This window comes from Rousettus aegyptiacus, unplaced genomic scaffold, assembly GCF_014176215.1.
Source record: "Rousettus aegyptiacus isolate mRouAeg1 unplaced genomic scaffold, mRouAeg1.p scaffold_m13_p_15, whole genome shotgun sequence".
Classification (NCBI taxonomy): Eukaryota; Metazoa; Chordata; class Mammalia; order Chiroptera; family Pteropodidae; genus Rousettus; species Rousettus aegyptiacus.
In genome coordinates, this window is record NW_023416290.1 from 19,019,665 (window position 1) to 19,036,402 (window position 16,738).

The 16,738-nt window shown below is 39.7% G+C and overlaps 1 protein-coding gene and 1 pseudogene across 2 annotated transcripts in view; both read right to left on the minus strand.

Annotated features, from left to right (window-relative positions):
- Positions 1 to 9,109, minus strand: part of RP1 (RP1 axonemal microtubule associated) — a 47,734-nt gene extending 38,625 nt beyond the window's left edge. The window contains exon 1 of one of the 2 annotated variants that reach the window (XM_016126213.2): positions 9,020 to 9,109. The gene's annotated coding sequence lies outside the window, so the exon portion shown is untranslated. Of the gene's footprint in view, positions 1 to 3,656; positions 4,252 to 9,019 lie in introns of those variants that run through there. The other variant, XM_036232846.1, reaches the window with a different exon arrangement.
- Positions 9,110 to 13,078: 3,969 nt separating this feature from the next.
- LOC118612313 lies at positions 13,079 to 13,197 on the minus strand (annotated as a pseudogene).
- Between the last annotated feature and the right edge of the window lie 3,541 nt (positions 13,198 to 16,738).

The window sequence follows — 16,738 nt, forward strand, 5'->3', positions numbered from 1 at the left end:
GGGAACCTATCTACGGCAATGGGAGGGGAAGGTCTGCATCTCTCAGACAACAAACAAATATTTATTAAGCAGCTATTATGTGTCTGACACCAGTCTGGGCATGGGACACAGCCATGAATAGGAAGACACAATCCTTGTGACCTGGTATTCAAGTCTTGCAAGGAAAATTGGGTCTAAACAAGTAATTACAAATGCGATATGTGCTATGGAAATGCAGAGACTTCCCTGGGAAAATTAAACTAGTCTGTGGGCCAGGGGAAGCTTCCATGAGCAAATGATGTTTACAGAGAGACAGGAATGAGGGTGAGGAATTTGCACCCAACAAAGAAAGGTGCGGCGGGAGGGGCAGTGTGCATGTTATAGACAAAACCAGCACAGAGCTTTCACAGTCTGATCTTTCTCTAAGAGAAAGGATAGCCTAGACAAGCAGAAAGGGGAGAAGGAAAGGTTGGCAAACAGCAAACATGTCCTCCAGGACCCAGAGACAGCCGCCAGTCACAGCCCATCAAGGCAGCAAGAGGATGAGGAAGTAATGTTGACAGTAGCTGCAGTAGCATGTTTCAAAGGAATGCTGTCCTTCAAGACTCACATCATGAGCCACCTCCAAACTTCAGTTATATTTAGATTTCTATTGGGCCTAATGACATTCTTTCTGTTTTCTATTTAAAAAATAGAATCTAGCAGGCTGAAAATAAATTATGAATCAGCTTTTATTATTTAATCTAGATCACAAAACCCACTTTCCTTTTCAATACTTTTTGGTTGTTAAGTTCCTGTGAGAAGGTCTGTTGTGTGTGTTTGCTTATTTGTTTGAAAACAATTAAGAACAGTTTGACAAATACATCAAACTATACAAAAGAAAAGATACATAGAACACTAAATACTTATTAAGTTGGTTTCTGAAAAATGATGACAACATTTTGCAAAGATTAATATTGTGAAGTACACTAGCCTTTCTCTTCCCTCCCTCAAGACAACCCAGGAATAAATGCATTTGAGATGTTGGATTTTCCACACAACCTTTTCTACATAAGATTTTGGTTTTCGTTTTTGCATTAATAATAATTATGATTAATAATCATTGAGTACTTAGTATGTTCCAGGCACTGAGCAAAGTTCTTTCCATTCATTTTTACTCAATCCTCACAACAGCCCAGGAAAGGAACAACATTTATTGTCTCCACTTTAAAGATAAGAATCTGAGGCTTAGCATGGTATCATCAGTCGCACAGAAAGTAAATGGTAGAATAACTTAAAATGTCAATGATTTCCAAATTCATAAGGAAATTGGGGTCTTCCCTAGGTTTTGTCGCATGTATTGACTATATAGAGAAAACTGGAGAGGTCTTCAGACGGTTCTCATTCATCATCAGAGAACTTAGTTTTCTTCTTATGGAATTTGAAAGTATTTGTCTCATACTATTCACATTCACACCCAACTTCCTGAAAGATAAAAGAGCACAAGGATTTTAATGTCCTTTCCCACAGTAAGGTCAGCCCAAGAAGTGATCAGGACCCGCATTCTCTTTCTCAAGTCCCACATGAATCATATCGTGAGGTATAGAAGCTTCCTACCCAGTTTTTTATGAATGATCAATCAACAAAATATGTTATGAACGTCAGTTCTGCAATTGGTCCAATTACATCAACAAGTATTCTTGGAGCCATACAGAAAGAATTTCCATGTGAATCTTAAAATCCATTCTTCCTTTCCTTTTAATAAAAGGATTTTCAATTTTTTTTTTTTTTTTTTTTTGTAGGCAAAGAACATTTCCTAGTCTCTGTTGCTGCCATCTGATACCATGTCACTGTTCTAACCACTGAGCTGGAAGCAGTAGTGTTGTATATTCCTGAATAGGGAGGGGCTCCTTTTTCCCTTTCTTCCTCCTTTCTGCCCTAAACTGCTGTTCAATGGCTGGAGATCCTGCAGCCATGTTGGGCCACAAGGTGACCTTGGGAATGGTAGCCATTAACAGCAAAGTGAAAAGATTGAAGAATCCTGGGTCTCAGCATTATAGATGCAACATGCCAGCCCTGGACTATACATTCACATTTTTTAATAAGAAGGAAATATAGTTAAGTTTATATTTCATGTTTCAGTTATGCTCAGCCAAAATATCTGAGAGTAGCACCTACTATGTGCTACAAATCTCCCTCTGCCTTCCCCACTCCAATACACACATAAAAACAAGAAAATAAATAGTTTGGGCATTTGGGCAATGCAGTAATCACAAATAGATCCTACCAACCACAAATATTTCTTCTAAAGATTTTTTACAAATGCTTTAGAGGACCTGAAATTTTATGAAACATTCTTAAATCCAGGACTTTATAACTGATTCTTCTCCCATGGAGAGTGGTATGTTTTTCCTGAATCTACATAGTGAAATTTTTAGTAATGGGCCTTCCCATTGCTTACTGCATTTAAAGACCATACACTGAAAATAATTACATCAAAACCAGTAGGATCCTTTTTCCTTCTCCATCCCACCTGTTAAAAATTAAAGCTATGGAAGCCTACATGCTTATATTTTTATTTTACTTTTCCTCAGGCAGCCTCTTGATAAGTGAAATGCCTGTAACTGTGGTAAGTTTTGAATTATGCTGTAAAAATAAAGTCTTTTGTAATTTCCTAAAAGGTATTTGGATCTGGGGCTATAAAAAATAATTGCTAAGATATCGATACTCATATTAATTTTGCCCTTTTACCAGAATATAATGGAAGTGTAGGTATCCCTCTGTATTTCTAAAGATCTTAACCAATGAATAACAATAGTACATTCTATGACTAAAAGAAAGTTTGATAAAATATGTCAAATAGACATTTAAATGTAAGGAGACAAAATAATTGCCTATATTGAAGAATTTTTTCTTTTGAAACTTGTCTTTGGAGAAACAGAAGTCAGATCGTCTTTAGAGCTACAGGGATTTAAATATTCAAATCAAGGCACACAGGAAGGGTCTAGAGCTGCACCCAGGAATTGCAGGTGAATCGGTAATTTCCTGGCCTCATGCAGAGGTCAGATATGGGTGAGCCTCTGAGCGGTTTACCTCCACCACTTACCTCTGCCTCACAGTGCACTCAGGCCCCAAGAACCCTCCTATTGTGTTAGTTACAGCTAATTCAGCACACGTTACCTGACCCTATAAGGTTGTTTTGTTTCTGTGGCTTGTAGTAGTTGCTGGGTTGAGCCTTTTGTAAAGAATTTATCAGCATTACATCTCTTTTCTTTTTATTTCACTTTTGAACAAATAGGATAGAAGCACAGGGCCTGGGGGCATGGAAACAGCTCTGAGCTCAGCTAGGGCTCTAAAAGGCCCACTGCCCACAGTTCTCCAGGGCTCACCTCAGGTTACAAAACCACAGCCCAAGCATAAAAGTACTAACTGAGCTAAAATAACTCTTAAAAAGAAAAGCTGGAATAAAGCAGCCACCAGGGGGAGATTCTCCAATTGAATGCTTTGATCTGACCAGCACCTGTTCTAGCTAGCCTTTGCCCCAGGTGGAGAAGGAAATGAGAGGGGTGGGACTTTGCCTCTGGAGGTCCCTCACTCTCCCCAGAGGACACAGACTGAAAATCTATCATCTGTATTTTGAATGATTTGAAAAGAGGAATGCAGAAGACCTATTATTAAACTTCAGCATACTGACCTACCTCTAGGATAGCTTGGAGCAAGCTCTCAGTGCCTTCTGGAGCAGGCGTTCAAGTCTCTCCATCTTCCTCTCTTTTCGGAGAATATCATCAATTAAGTTCGTGTTGAGAGGAGTCAAAGATTATTGCCAGGAAAAGAAAAGGTGTATTGGGTCAAATTGTGTTCTCATTTGCAAAATCGCTATGTTGAAGGCCTAAGCACAGTTCCTCAAAATGTAACTTTACTTGGAAATAGGGTTGTTGCAGATGTCATTAGTCAAGATGAGGTCATACTGGAGTAGGCCCCTAACCAAGTATGACTGATATCCTTCTAAAACGGGGAAATTTGGATACAGACACACAAGCACACAGGAAGAATGCCATGCAAGCTGATGGCAAAGACTGGGGTGATGCTTCTACAAGCCAAGGGACAGCAAACATTGCCAGCAAACACCAGACATGAAGCAGATTCTCCCTCGAGGTCCTCAAATGAGCCTACCCTGCTGACATTTTGATCTTAAACTTCCAGCCTCCAGAACTGTGAGACAATAAATTTCTATGGTACTTTATTAGGGCAACACTAGGGTACTAATATAGAAAGTGTCTACCGAACAAAGCACAAGGCCCTGAACAACCCCAAGCAATCAGGCCTGTCTAGAGCCCAGAGCCTTCCACCCTCACCCACAGAGAGTAACAGTGAAGCACGGTGTTTCTCCCAAACTCTTAATGGCGCGTCTTCTGTCGATGGACTCTGAATTCTCGCTTATTATGCACATATAGGGAAGAATGAAGCACCCCTCATGTCTGGATAAAGTCCCTACAATGAATCAGTATTGTAAGTTCTCACTTAACGTTGTCAATAAGTTCTGTGACTTTAAGTGAAATGACATATAACAAAACCAGTGTTACCATAGGCTATTTGATATAAACAAGAATTAAGTTCCTACCTATATCAAGATTGTAAAAAAATGACATTGCATGAAAATATGTTATTTGAGGACCTACTCTGCAAGGGCTTTGGACCTGCTAAGGTTTTAGCGGCTTGCAGGTCAGCTCCGTGACTGAGTCCATCTGTTTCGTACACTGCAGTCTTCCTAAGACCTCACCCACTGAGTGGATCACAGTAAGCACTCTTCTTTCCAAGACACATCTAAGAGCTCATACTCCACAAAAATTCTCTGCCACCTGTAATCCCATCCAACTGACTCACTCATGTCTGTCAATACCTTCCTCCTGAGAAGCTGGAGATTTCTCCATGTCTCCTTTCTTCCAATCCCACAGGTGATCACTCACACACTAGAGGAATGAACACCTTGCAAGCTCTCCTAGAATCTCACAGAGTTTTCCCCGTGCAAGAAGGCTGCACTAGAAGACGCACAGCAGCTCTCATCACAGGAAGTGATTAGCTGTGCGGGGCTTTAAGTCGAATAAAATCTTGCTCAAAACTAATGATGTTGGTAACTGGGGAGAAACAGAATTCTATGGTTCCAAGTGGAAGTGGCTCCAATCTTCCTTTAACCCTGAAGCACAGCCCCTCCACTTGCTCAGTGAGTGCACTGAGTTTGGCTCTTTCCGAGCGTGGTTTCACGGTCTGCGAAGTGGGGCTAACACAATGACCACCAAGGTTTCATGAGGGTTACATGAAACTGTGGCAACAGCTAACACTTACTGAGCATTTCTTTTTTTCTGAGGTCAATACTACTTCTCTCCCCGTTTGACCAAGAAGGAAACAGTGGCTTAGAGAGCTTGGGTAACTTGCCCATGTTTGTACTATGAGGTAATGGATCCATGTTTCAAATCCAAGCCAGGCTCTGGCTCCAGAGTCCACACCTCACCCCTTAGTATAAAACGTGCTTGGATTCTGGCACCCCATTTATTTTAGTGGCATTCATTTTAGTGTCACCGTCAGACCCTATAATGACCAAATAGTAGAAATCCTCCTAGTAAAAAAGTCTACATTAAGAAAACAGGCCCCCAGAGGTTGGGGATGATGACTGTAAATCTCTCAAGTAATATTTGTCCCCTGCAGTGACCAATACCGATGTTCCTGCCATCATGAATACAAGGACAAGAATGGAAGCTGCAAGCCCCATCCAGAGGAGACCTGGACTGGAACATTCTCGAAAGAGTCATTATTTTTGAGAGGAAAGCCCTGGCACCAAGTCTATCACATCAACATAACTTGAAGTAGCTCTTCCAGGGATAAATTTACTCAAATTTCTACCAGAATAACCGCTATTACTGCCTATAGATTAGTCCTTTCCTACTATTTCCATTTGTTAGACAAATGTATGGACCTTAGAGCCAAGGTGTGAAGATCTGGGTGTTAATAATAATAATAACAATAACAACTAACACTAGTAAGGCATTTAAAATGTGCTGGCTCTTAAAACTCAACCCTATAAGAGAGGTATTTTATCTGCATCGCATGCAGAAATAGATCTAAAAGGTATCGTGCTCGTGGAGTAAGTCAGATGGAGAAAGATAAATGCCATATGATTTCACTTATATGTGAAATCTAAAGAATAAACAAACAAGAGAAAAAATCTTTTAATATTTTCAATAAAAATATTTCTTATTCCAGAGACTAGATTATAGATCATAGACAAATGTTTCATTTCAACATTCTCTTCAGGGATACCTTCTCTGAAACATTAGGTAATTTCAGATGTCAATCATGTAATTTTTTTTAATTGTCAGTCTTTCTTCATTTTCTTAATAAAGAATGTTACATCCATATTTACTAGTTTCACATATGAACATAACCAACAAAAGAAATTTGAAATGCTGAGTTTTGAATCATTTGTATAATAGAAAAGCTGCTGGATTTTTTAGGAAGATTCATTTTTAATTACTTTATATTAACTATCAGTATCTCATATTTCTCTAGACAAGTTAGGGGACTGACTATCCATTCATTTGACAGCCAATCTCAGATAACTTCTATAGCTATACTACTTTGTCGTGATAAGTAACATTTATATGAATGTCCCTGAAATGCTATAAAAATTTTGAAATACTTTCTCAAAGAAAAACCAAAATTACACTCATCTATTAGAGTATATTTCCAGTATTTGAGTATAATTATTATATTATGATATCATGGTATTAATTCATAAATAATCAGGATATATATTAATTGGAATATGGCATTCATCAGCCATGCATGGCAAGTAGAAGTTTACTTGTAACATGTCAATATTTTTTATTGATCTTTTTCTGTTTGATAGTTACTAAAATTCTTTTGTGACTAAATAATTCAACCTGGAATAAAATAATGTGATGGCCAGCATTTACACACTATTAATCACCTGAAAAGCCACACGTATTTTTTTTTTAAAGCTGACCAGCAGTGCTTTCTATACAACTTGATCAGCTAAGTAATGCCTGCCAAACTTCTCTAGCATTTCCTAAACTGAAGGAATCCTTCAGCTATGGTAATGCCCAGGTCTTCATTGTGTTTAGATGTTTCCAAGGGTGCTCTTTGGCTTGTATGGCATGTTTCTCTTAAGTGATTCTAAGACACCAAATAAAGCAAATACAAATAGAAACTAAATACCTATTGCTATGGTGCCAATGGCAAGTAATTTAAACAATCGCTTTGAGTACTCAGAATCTACACCAAAATTTTTAAATATATAAATTCTAATTGGCCCAAAGGAAGAAAAAATGTGATTTCATAGTATATCCTTGTGAAAGTGTTATACCATTAATTTTAAATATACCAAATGAAATAAGAAGGTTGGAGACTTAGTAAAAAGCTTCAGTAGTAGAAGCTTTTGCTCAATTTGGTTTTTAGTCTGTGGGGACAGATTGACAGACCCTCTTCTGAGGAACCCCATCTCCCAGAGTAACGTGGCTCATCTGGTGATGCCACCCACTGTTCAAGTAGTCTGGCTGCATTTCCCTCCTCCCATCCAGCTGTGCTGTCTCGAGCATCCAAATATCCTATCGCCCCTCCCAAGGCTGCAAAGTAGCCCAGTTTTAAATGCGGAAGGGACGATGAGAGCCAGCCACATGCTCGCCTCTCCACATGGAAGCTCCACTTCTAGTCCTACATAGAAATGCCACCCGCGTAGAGATGAACACCAAATGTGCCACAGGGAGTAGGTCTGTAGGTCTCCCTGCTTGGACAACATCAGGATGTCACATCCAGAACAAGTAGTATCTATTTGTTTATATATTTAGTGCTCACAAAATGCCAAGCACAGTTTGTGGTGGCTTTACACAGCCCTGCCATGATCACTCTCAATTTACAGATTTTGGAAACAGGAAGAGGAGGCAAGAGAACTCACACAGTGTGGAGGACTGGGAGCGGGCCCTCTGAACCGCCACGCAGCACTGCCTCTATGCAGAAACCTTTAGGACAGTGGTTTCTTCTCATTCGGGGCATATGTACAGAGAACACAGCACTAGATGAGTTAAGTTAGGACATTCTCCTGACACCTACTCTAAGATTTCTGGCCCGTCTCAAGTCGGAAATGAGCCAGGACTCACTGGGTCCCCAAAGCTCTGTCCAGCTCCACAGCACCCAAAAACAGTTAACAATCGAATAGAAAACAAACTTATGCTTGAACCAGTAAAAAAAGAAATCTAAGACAAGAACTAACATTCATGCAGCACTAGTTCTCAGAGTGTGGGAGCTCTGAGGCACACATTCTGAGAGCCACTCTGGCTCAGATCCATGTCCTCTGACTCCACATCCTGGGTTCTCACCACGATGCCCCAAACTTCTCCTCTCAACCTACTCATTCTGCAGACTAGGAATACATTTTCAGTTTGAATGTTACTAATTGAACATGAAAATTTGCAATTGCAAGACTATGAGAAATTAATATCATCCAAGTTAGAAACCACAGAGCCATATTAAACTCCTCTTTCTCCCATTCAGGAACTGAATTGCTAAGTGTATCCACACTCCATCTCATGCTTTGAATATTTCTCTTCGTATTCTTTGATCTCTGATCCTGCCCCACTGTGAGCCTCTCTCCTGTTTGCCTCCCCAGTTAATAAATAACAGTTAGTTATTGTTTCTAAAAGCTAAGACTGATTATATCATTCCTCTCTCTGCCTAACACTCTCCAGCGGTCCCTCAGGGTTGTAAGGATCAAATCCCAAGTCTGACGTATGGCCCACAGGCTATCAAACCTGAAGACAATTGTCCAAACCTCTCCAAGTTAGAATACCTTAGAAACATCTGCAAAAATGCCCCTGCAATAAAAGTAAGTTCACTCACTTTCACATATTTTCTACACCATTAAGCAATTTCCACATTTAAATAAAAGTGAAATATCCTTCCTTTTTAAAACCTAATTATGAAACTTAAAATTTTAATTATTATTTCCTACAAAAAAAAAAAAAGGCAAGGAGAAAAAAGTATAGTTTACCTGTAATTTCTAAAATGTATGTAGAAATTCCTCAGTTGCCTCCAAAATGGCTTAATCAAGAGGCCTAACATTCGGAATAATCAAGCCAAGGGCCTGGCGTCGCTGGGAGCCTGTTGCTTGGGTGGGGCTTAGAGGTAAACCTGACTTCTGTTTATGGTCAAAGGGAACAGTGATGTTTGCGTTGTCACCTTTATTACCTGTAACAACAGCAAACATATCACTTAAGTCCCAAACGACTCATTGACAAAGAATAGAGTTAGTCTGAGGTCATAACTGTTTTTATGTATAGGTAAGTAGATTCCCCCAATCTGGTAAAGAAATATACACACTACAGAACATACAACAGCTTTTCCTTGTCTTTCCAGTTGCATATAATAGCCAACAAAATAATTAAAATTTCATTCTAAATAACATTAAATTTTATTAAATGGCCAACAAAATAACCTATTTTCTTATTCTAATAAATAGACCTTTCATGACATATAGATACAATGTGACATGAACAGATGAGACTTTTACCTTATTTTGAAGTTGATATTCTGCATTTTTGTCTTAAAACGTATGTCATAATTTAGACACCATGAAGTAGAGGTCAAGTCCCCATGACAAAGTAACTTGGTTAAATTCGACAGACATTAATTTAAAGTCTGCTACCTTTAAGACTTGGGCCTGCCAAAAACAACAGCAGCAGCAGCAACAACAACAACAACAACACAAAAAAACCCTCTGACTTCCAAGAGTTCACAGTGAGCTATCGATACTCACATGTTATCTTTACGTTTCACTGATGTTTTTAACAACCACATGAGAACCTATTCAGACCAAGCAGAAATAGGCTCTGAGCAATGCCAGCAGCCCAGGAAAGGTAGGGGTCCCAGAGGGTGATAAATGTATTAAATCACTGTCATCATCATTACCTTCGTTTTGGTCACCAGAATCCCAGGTTGGAGTCCTCGTATTGTTTTCTTTTCTTTTTTTTTTTTTTTTTAAGCTTTATTGAGGTAACATTGGTTAATACAATCATATAATTTCCAAATGTACATTATCAGTTGACTTATATATATATATATTCTATTGTGTGTTCACCACCCAAAGTCCAGTTTCCTTTAGCTACCATATATTTCATCTCCTTTACCCATTTCACCCTCCCCCTACTCCTCTATTTGACCCACTTTACCCCATCTACCTCCCCTCTCCTCCCCGCCCTAACTAGTAACCACTACTCTATAGTCCTCTGGTAACCACTAGTCTATAGTCCATGTTCAGGAGTCTCTGATTGTTTGTCCTGCTAATTTGTTGCTTTTAGGTTTATATCTCACATACAAGTGATATCATGTGATTTTCAACTTCTGTCTGGCTTATTTCGCTTAGCATGATTATCTCGAGTTAGTGCCTAGAGCAAAGGCGCAATCTGTTTGTCTTTCTCCTTAATACAGAAAATATTGTTTTTCAGTTGGAACACACAAGAAGCAAAGTTTCTTCAAACATAAACTTAGAATGTGAAATCCAGAAAGCAAGAAATTCCTTCTGGAAGGACCTGTGCTTTCTGAAACACAAGTTCTTGACAAATTAAGCAGCAGGGGGCAGGATGATGCAGGGGAAAATTCGGGAGGCCCACAGCCAGAAACCTAGGACTGGTCCCGTTCCCGCTGGAAGTCTTTTTAGCTCTGCTGAGTATCAGAAAACAGGAAATGGGTTGGCTAGACTTTTCTACATCTAGCATATTTTGACTTTCATCCAATAATATTACTGCATGCCTACTATGTGCCAGACACTGTGTTAGATGCTGGAATGGAGCAGTAAGGGTAAACACAGTCCCTGACAATTTGGAGTTTACATTTGCAGAAATGGTAGACAATTTACAAGTAATTTCACAACATTGTTTCAGACAGTGCCAACTGCTACAAATAAATAACCACTGGCCTTCATGTCCTCTCCTTTATTAGTTCTGACCCCTTCTAGGGCTTTGCACACCCTTGGGGTGGGGAACAGGTGAGGAGGGGTTGCATTTTCTCTAGAGATGCAAATGGCTTTCCTCTCCTCCTCATTTAACTCTCAGCTCTGATGTCACTCTAAGAGGCCTTCTGAAGCCACCCTGGCTAAGGTGGGCTCACCCTGCCCCAGTCACTGTTTTATTTCACTTGGCACATTGAGCTCTGTCCAAAACAAATTACTAATTTACTAGAAGAATGTAACCTCCAAATGGCCAGTTTTTCTGTTGATATTCAGGCAGGCAAACAATTTCATTTCTATTGTGTTTAAAATGTCCCACAAACTATGGAATGGAGAAAATATTTCTGACCTATCTGCCAGAAACGTTCCAAAGAATACTTTAATAAGTATTAGGTACTGAACATACTTTTATTTATGTATTTATTTATTCAGCTACTTATCTATTTTACTTCTTGGTAAAGAAATTGCATATACACCCCAGAAATTTGTTTCTTTCAGTATACAAATTTAAACGATGCCCTTAATTTCTCTAAACCTCAGTTTTTAAACAAGGCTAATAATCCCCTCACTGTACATTTTTTTTCCTGATTCTTAAATGATATAATTGAAAACTCCCAGCACAATATTGGTGTATAAGAAGGGTATATATACCTACTAGATCATTACTGAATTAGTGATTATTTGTAAAAGTTTCTAGTAAAATGTCTCAGTACGCTCTTATAAAAAGCATAACTTCTGACTTTAAAAACTAGTGACATCACTAGACAGATTCTCAATGGCATGTCACAACAAAGAATAATGCAATGTAAACAGAAAACATTCTGGTCTATTCTTCAACCTCGTTAAGCAATGAAACCACACAGATACCAAAAATATGCCTCTCTCTCTCCGCCCTTCTCGGAATCCAGTCACACAACAGCTCCCGCGCTGAGCTCACCAGGCCCTGCACAGCTATATACCGTGGGCAGCATCACTGATGAGCTGGCGGGCTAAAGAATAACAAGAGACAAAGGTCAAAGCAAACAGGAACTTGATCTCAGGGATACAAACATTGGGCCAGGGAGGTAGAGCATTTTCCTGAGATCAAATACCCTTTAGTAGCAGACTCTGATCACAAACTCAAACTTCTTGACTATTTAATCCCTGGGAGGCAGAGGTCAGGTTTAAGTTCAAGGTCTAAGTAAACAATGGGAGCAAGGGAATTATTTTTATTCCTTCAATCAACAAACATTTGTCAAGGGCCTGTTTGACTAGATACAAACATTTTGAAGATTAGAAATTTGATGAGCCCCAAACAGATCTATAGATGTTTGAAAAAACTCTGTCAGTCGCATCCTGCTCTCTGCATAGTTACTATATGTCAGCCTGGCCTCAGTCTTTACCAGCAAAAGGGTCTTGATATCTTCACAGGATTCAAAATTATAATACTTAGGTGGAGATGGTAGAAATAAAGCAATGCTCAGACTACATTTTGTACTGAACTTCAAATTAAAAACTTTCGCAATATTATTATATTAAGTACCTTATAATTTGTGAAACCTGGGACATCTTCATTTTAAGCCCCGAGACCCTTTTTTGACTACTGACCTTCAGAACTGTAAAATTACAAATTTCTGTTGTTTTGAGCCATAAGTTTGTTGTAATTTGTTATAGCAGCTCCAAAAAACTGATACATTTGCCTACAGTGAAGGTTAATTTTATGTGTCAACTTAACTGGACATGAGGTGCCCATATGTTTGGTTAAACATTATTCTGGGTGTGTCTGTGAGAGTGTCTCTGGGTAAGGTGAACATTTGAACGGGTAGTGTGAATAAAGCAAATTGCCCTCCTCCCGTGAGTGGTCCTCATCCAAATCATCGAGGCCTGAATAGAACAAAAAGGCTAAGAAAAGCAGAATTCATTCTTTCTGCCCAATTGTCTTGGACCTAGGCCATGGGTCTTCGGCCATCAAACTTGGACTCAGAGTGGAACTACACCATCAACTCACCTGAGTCTCCTTTTCTTCTTCTTCTTTTTTTTTTAGACGAGGCAATCCTTGACTGACCTCACAGATTACAAGGACCTTGTCAATTTACAATCTCATATTTTTTTATTTTTTGTTTTTTATGCCTACAGCACCTGGTCTTCCTAGGTGGTCTCCCATCCAAGTACTAACCAAGCCTAATCCTGCTTAGCTTCTGAGATCAGAAGGGATCAAGCTTGTTCAGGGTAGCATGGCCATAGACTCACCCTCCATAATCTTGTGAGCCAATTCCTTCTAGCAAATCTATGATTCAGTTCAGGCACGAAACACCTGGAGTTATCACAGACGCCACAAGCCCAAGGGAATAATCCCTAACAAGACCGCCTTCACTTCAGATGCCAGCTGCACTTTGGGGTTCCTAGACCATCCACACTTCTGACTGACTGGTGATAAATTCAAGGGTTCCTATGACCTACTCGGGTCTAGTAATTTTCTAAAACAACTCATAGAACTTGGGAAAGCTCTGTATTTGCAACTGCACTTTTTTAAATAAAATGATATCAATCAAAAGGACTAGCCAAATGAAAGAGACACATAGGATGAGGTCCAGGAAGGAGCACAACACTTCCTTACTTCCTCTACTTGTCTTGTGCCAGTTTACCAACCCAGTCAAGGATGCAGCCTGATGATCAAACCATCCCATCTCCGTAGCCTAAGGCAAATCCGCTAGCCTCTCTGTGCTTTAGTTTCCTTAATTTAAAAGGAGAGTATTAATAGTAATTATTTAATTTTGTTGTTGAAAATAAAATTAGATAATTATATGTAGTGTTTAGAATACCACTCAGTACGTAGTGAGCACCCAATACATGTTAACCATTGTTTTTTTCATTGTCATATTTTATCAGTTTCTCACCACTCCATCCTCAAGGCACACATGCACAAAATTTCCTCTGTTTCAGCGGCCTCTCTTTTAATATCACCTCAAACAACTAGATATCTAGAAAAACTGGGGCACAATCAGACTCAACCCATCTGAGAAACCAGAAAGAAAATAGAGACAGTCATTTTCAGTTTATTTTATATCGACCGAAAGAACCACCCCAAATAAATGTGTTAATTATATTCTAAAAGTTAAACTCAATCTGAGATGACAATAGATAATGGATGAACGTGCTGTGCAGGACCGCCGTGAGGTTCCGACATCCTTAAGAACCACTTCACCCTCAAACGGGATCAAATTTTGCTCCCAGTATCCGGATTTAACGTTGTCTACCACAGAGCTGAGCAGCAAAAAATTATATTTTAACCACTCCAGCTTCATTTCAAACTTTCAGCTCTGACTCTAAGCCACAAACATAGTACCATCAAATGTATCCACCTATTCTCCCCATAATTTATACCGCTGCAGTTTTACCACTTGGTTTGCTGGCCCTGATCTGCTCCAGATTTCTCAATCACATAACCTATGAGTTGTTCTTGACTTCTCTCTTCCTTTTCCTTCCTGAACTTAATAAACTATCAACAAATCTCTGCTGCTCATTTCACTACAATGCCCTACCTCAGCAACACTAGTGCAAACCCTCTATTGTTGCAGCCACCTTTCAGGGAAATTCCAGCTCCAGGCATTGGTCCGGAGGCCCCAGTGGAAACCTGGGGAGGAACTGCTCCAGACTTTCACTCCCTCTAGTCCTGACTCACATGAAGAACCAGCTCCCAGCTGGAGCCAACAAGAGAGGGAAACAACTGGGCCAGTGCTTCCTACCGTACAGAGTATCAGAAGCGGGGCTTTCCCACAAGACCTGGCCAGGCTCTAGGCAAAGGAAAGTCTGTGTTCCAAAGCACAGCCTAGGCTGGAATTTTCGCCCCCCTTCCAAATCCCTTTGAAGCTGTGCAAGTCTCGCCAACACCAAGCTTGAGAGCTCGTCCAGTTACCCTGGGAGGGCAGTTTCCTGCCTGCCTTTCACATGGGGGAGGTGGAGTAACAATCATTTTGCATGATTCTCCCTTCAGATGCCAAACTCTAGAAATTGAACAGAGATAAGCTTTATGTAAGATAAGCATCACATGGACCCAGATGTCTAGTCCTGAAGCATAATTTCACTACTTTAGAGACATGTTATCATGATATTTTTTAAAAACTGTTTAGAGACTCTTTTCCTTCAAAATCGGATTAAGCATTCCTGGCTCCTTAAGTTATTTCAAACCCTTCCCCACCTTGACTGTCCTCTGAACATGTTTCAGGTTGATGATTTCTCTTAAATATGGCACCCAGGAGGGAACGCAGGACTCTGCAAGGTCAACTTCTTGCCCTCGCATTGCAGTTTTCCACATATTCACTTGGCTAAAATCCTTACTTCTTTTTCGCATGAATTGCTCTCAAGTCCAGGTCTTTTGTTCTGAACTAAGGGAATTAGGTTTGAAGGCTTTTTGTTTGTATTTTGTTTTTTAGGAGAATCAGAAAACATTAGAACTGAAGAGTACCTAGAAATTGCTGGTACAGTGTTTTCAAGTTGTAGATTGTAGCTCATTCATTGTAGCATTACACTTATGAAGGGCAAGTACTCTTATGGACTTTTGTTTCACATTATGTACATGTGTGTGAGTGTGTGTGTGTGTGTGTATACTAGGTTATAATCATGCTTGGTTTTGTCAAAAAGTTTAAAAGCTGCTGGTCCCATCCAACCAGAAACTAGCAGCACGCTATAATAAATTAGCATTTGTTTGAAATTTGGAGTCAGAGAATCCCTGGTTTTAAGTCTGGGCTCTCTGCACTTAAAAATTGCATGACCACTGGACTCTATTAAGCTTCATTTAAACTGATCTCGATTTCCCATTTATAAAATGGGGAGAACAACAGTATTTTCCCCAAAGAGATTTTAAGGAGAAACACACTAATACTTCCATGTCCTGAGCGCATATCACAATCCAGGAATTGTGAACTGAACTTTACCTGCATTACCCTTCTGACCTTCATTCACCACAGCAACACTTTGTGTTAGATGTTATTGTTGCCTATTCATCAGAGGAGGAAATTGAGGCAGTTTGGTCCAGGCATCTGTGCTGACACATTCCGCTACACTGGCCCTAGATACAATGTGATACAACACTCAAAGTACTTAGCGCAGTTAGTACTAAGTACTTGCCACTGACACCAGGGAGTATTTAAAATTCAATGCCACGCAAAGTGCAAGCCCTCCAAGGCATGAAGAGTTCAGGCTGGAATGTAAATTGATGCCTTGCTTCCTTCACTAGGAAAGACTTGCTTGTTCTGCTCTACTGAACAATGTGCTTTGTGAGTTCACTGACACCCTGGCAGGAGGATGGGAAACAAGCAGTTTGCCAATGAAGTAGCACTGTGTTAGATGACTTTGCTACAACCATCACAGTCATCATGATCATCGTTAGTATTATCTAGGACACATATTCAGATCTCTTTCACTGTCCAAAGCTTTCTTCACTACTCCATCAAAAGTATACTTGTACATTTATCACCCGTTCATTGTTATCTTGAAGCTTTTAGAATCTTTAAGATATCATTCAAATGTACCAATTATCCTCCCTGGCTTTGCGTTATCCACACACCTGCTAAGGATGTCATTTGCATCTTCGTGGAAAATGCTGATAACAGGATTAATCAGGATAGGGCCAAGGACAGATAGGCTTTCAGTATAACAATGACTAGAACAATGCTCTAGATGCCCCCAAGGCCTGTGTACCTCCACATTACTGTGTTTGTTTCGCTTTCCCAAACATTCACAAGCCCTGACCTTCACTTCCCAAGGGAGAAAGTAAATAGAGAGAAA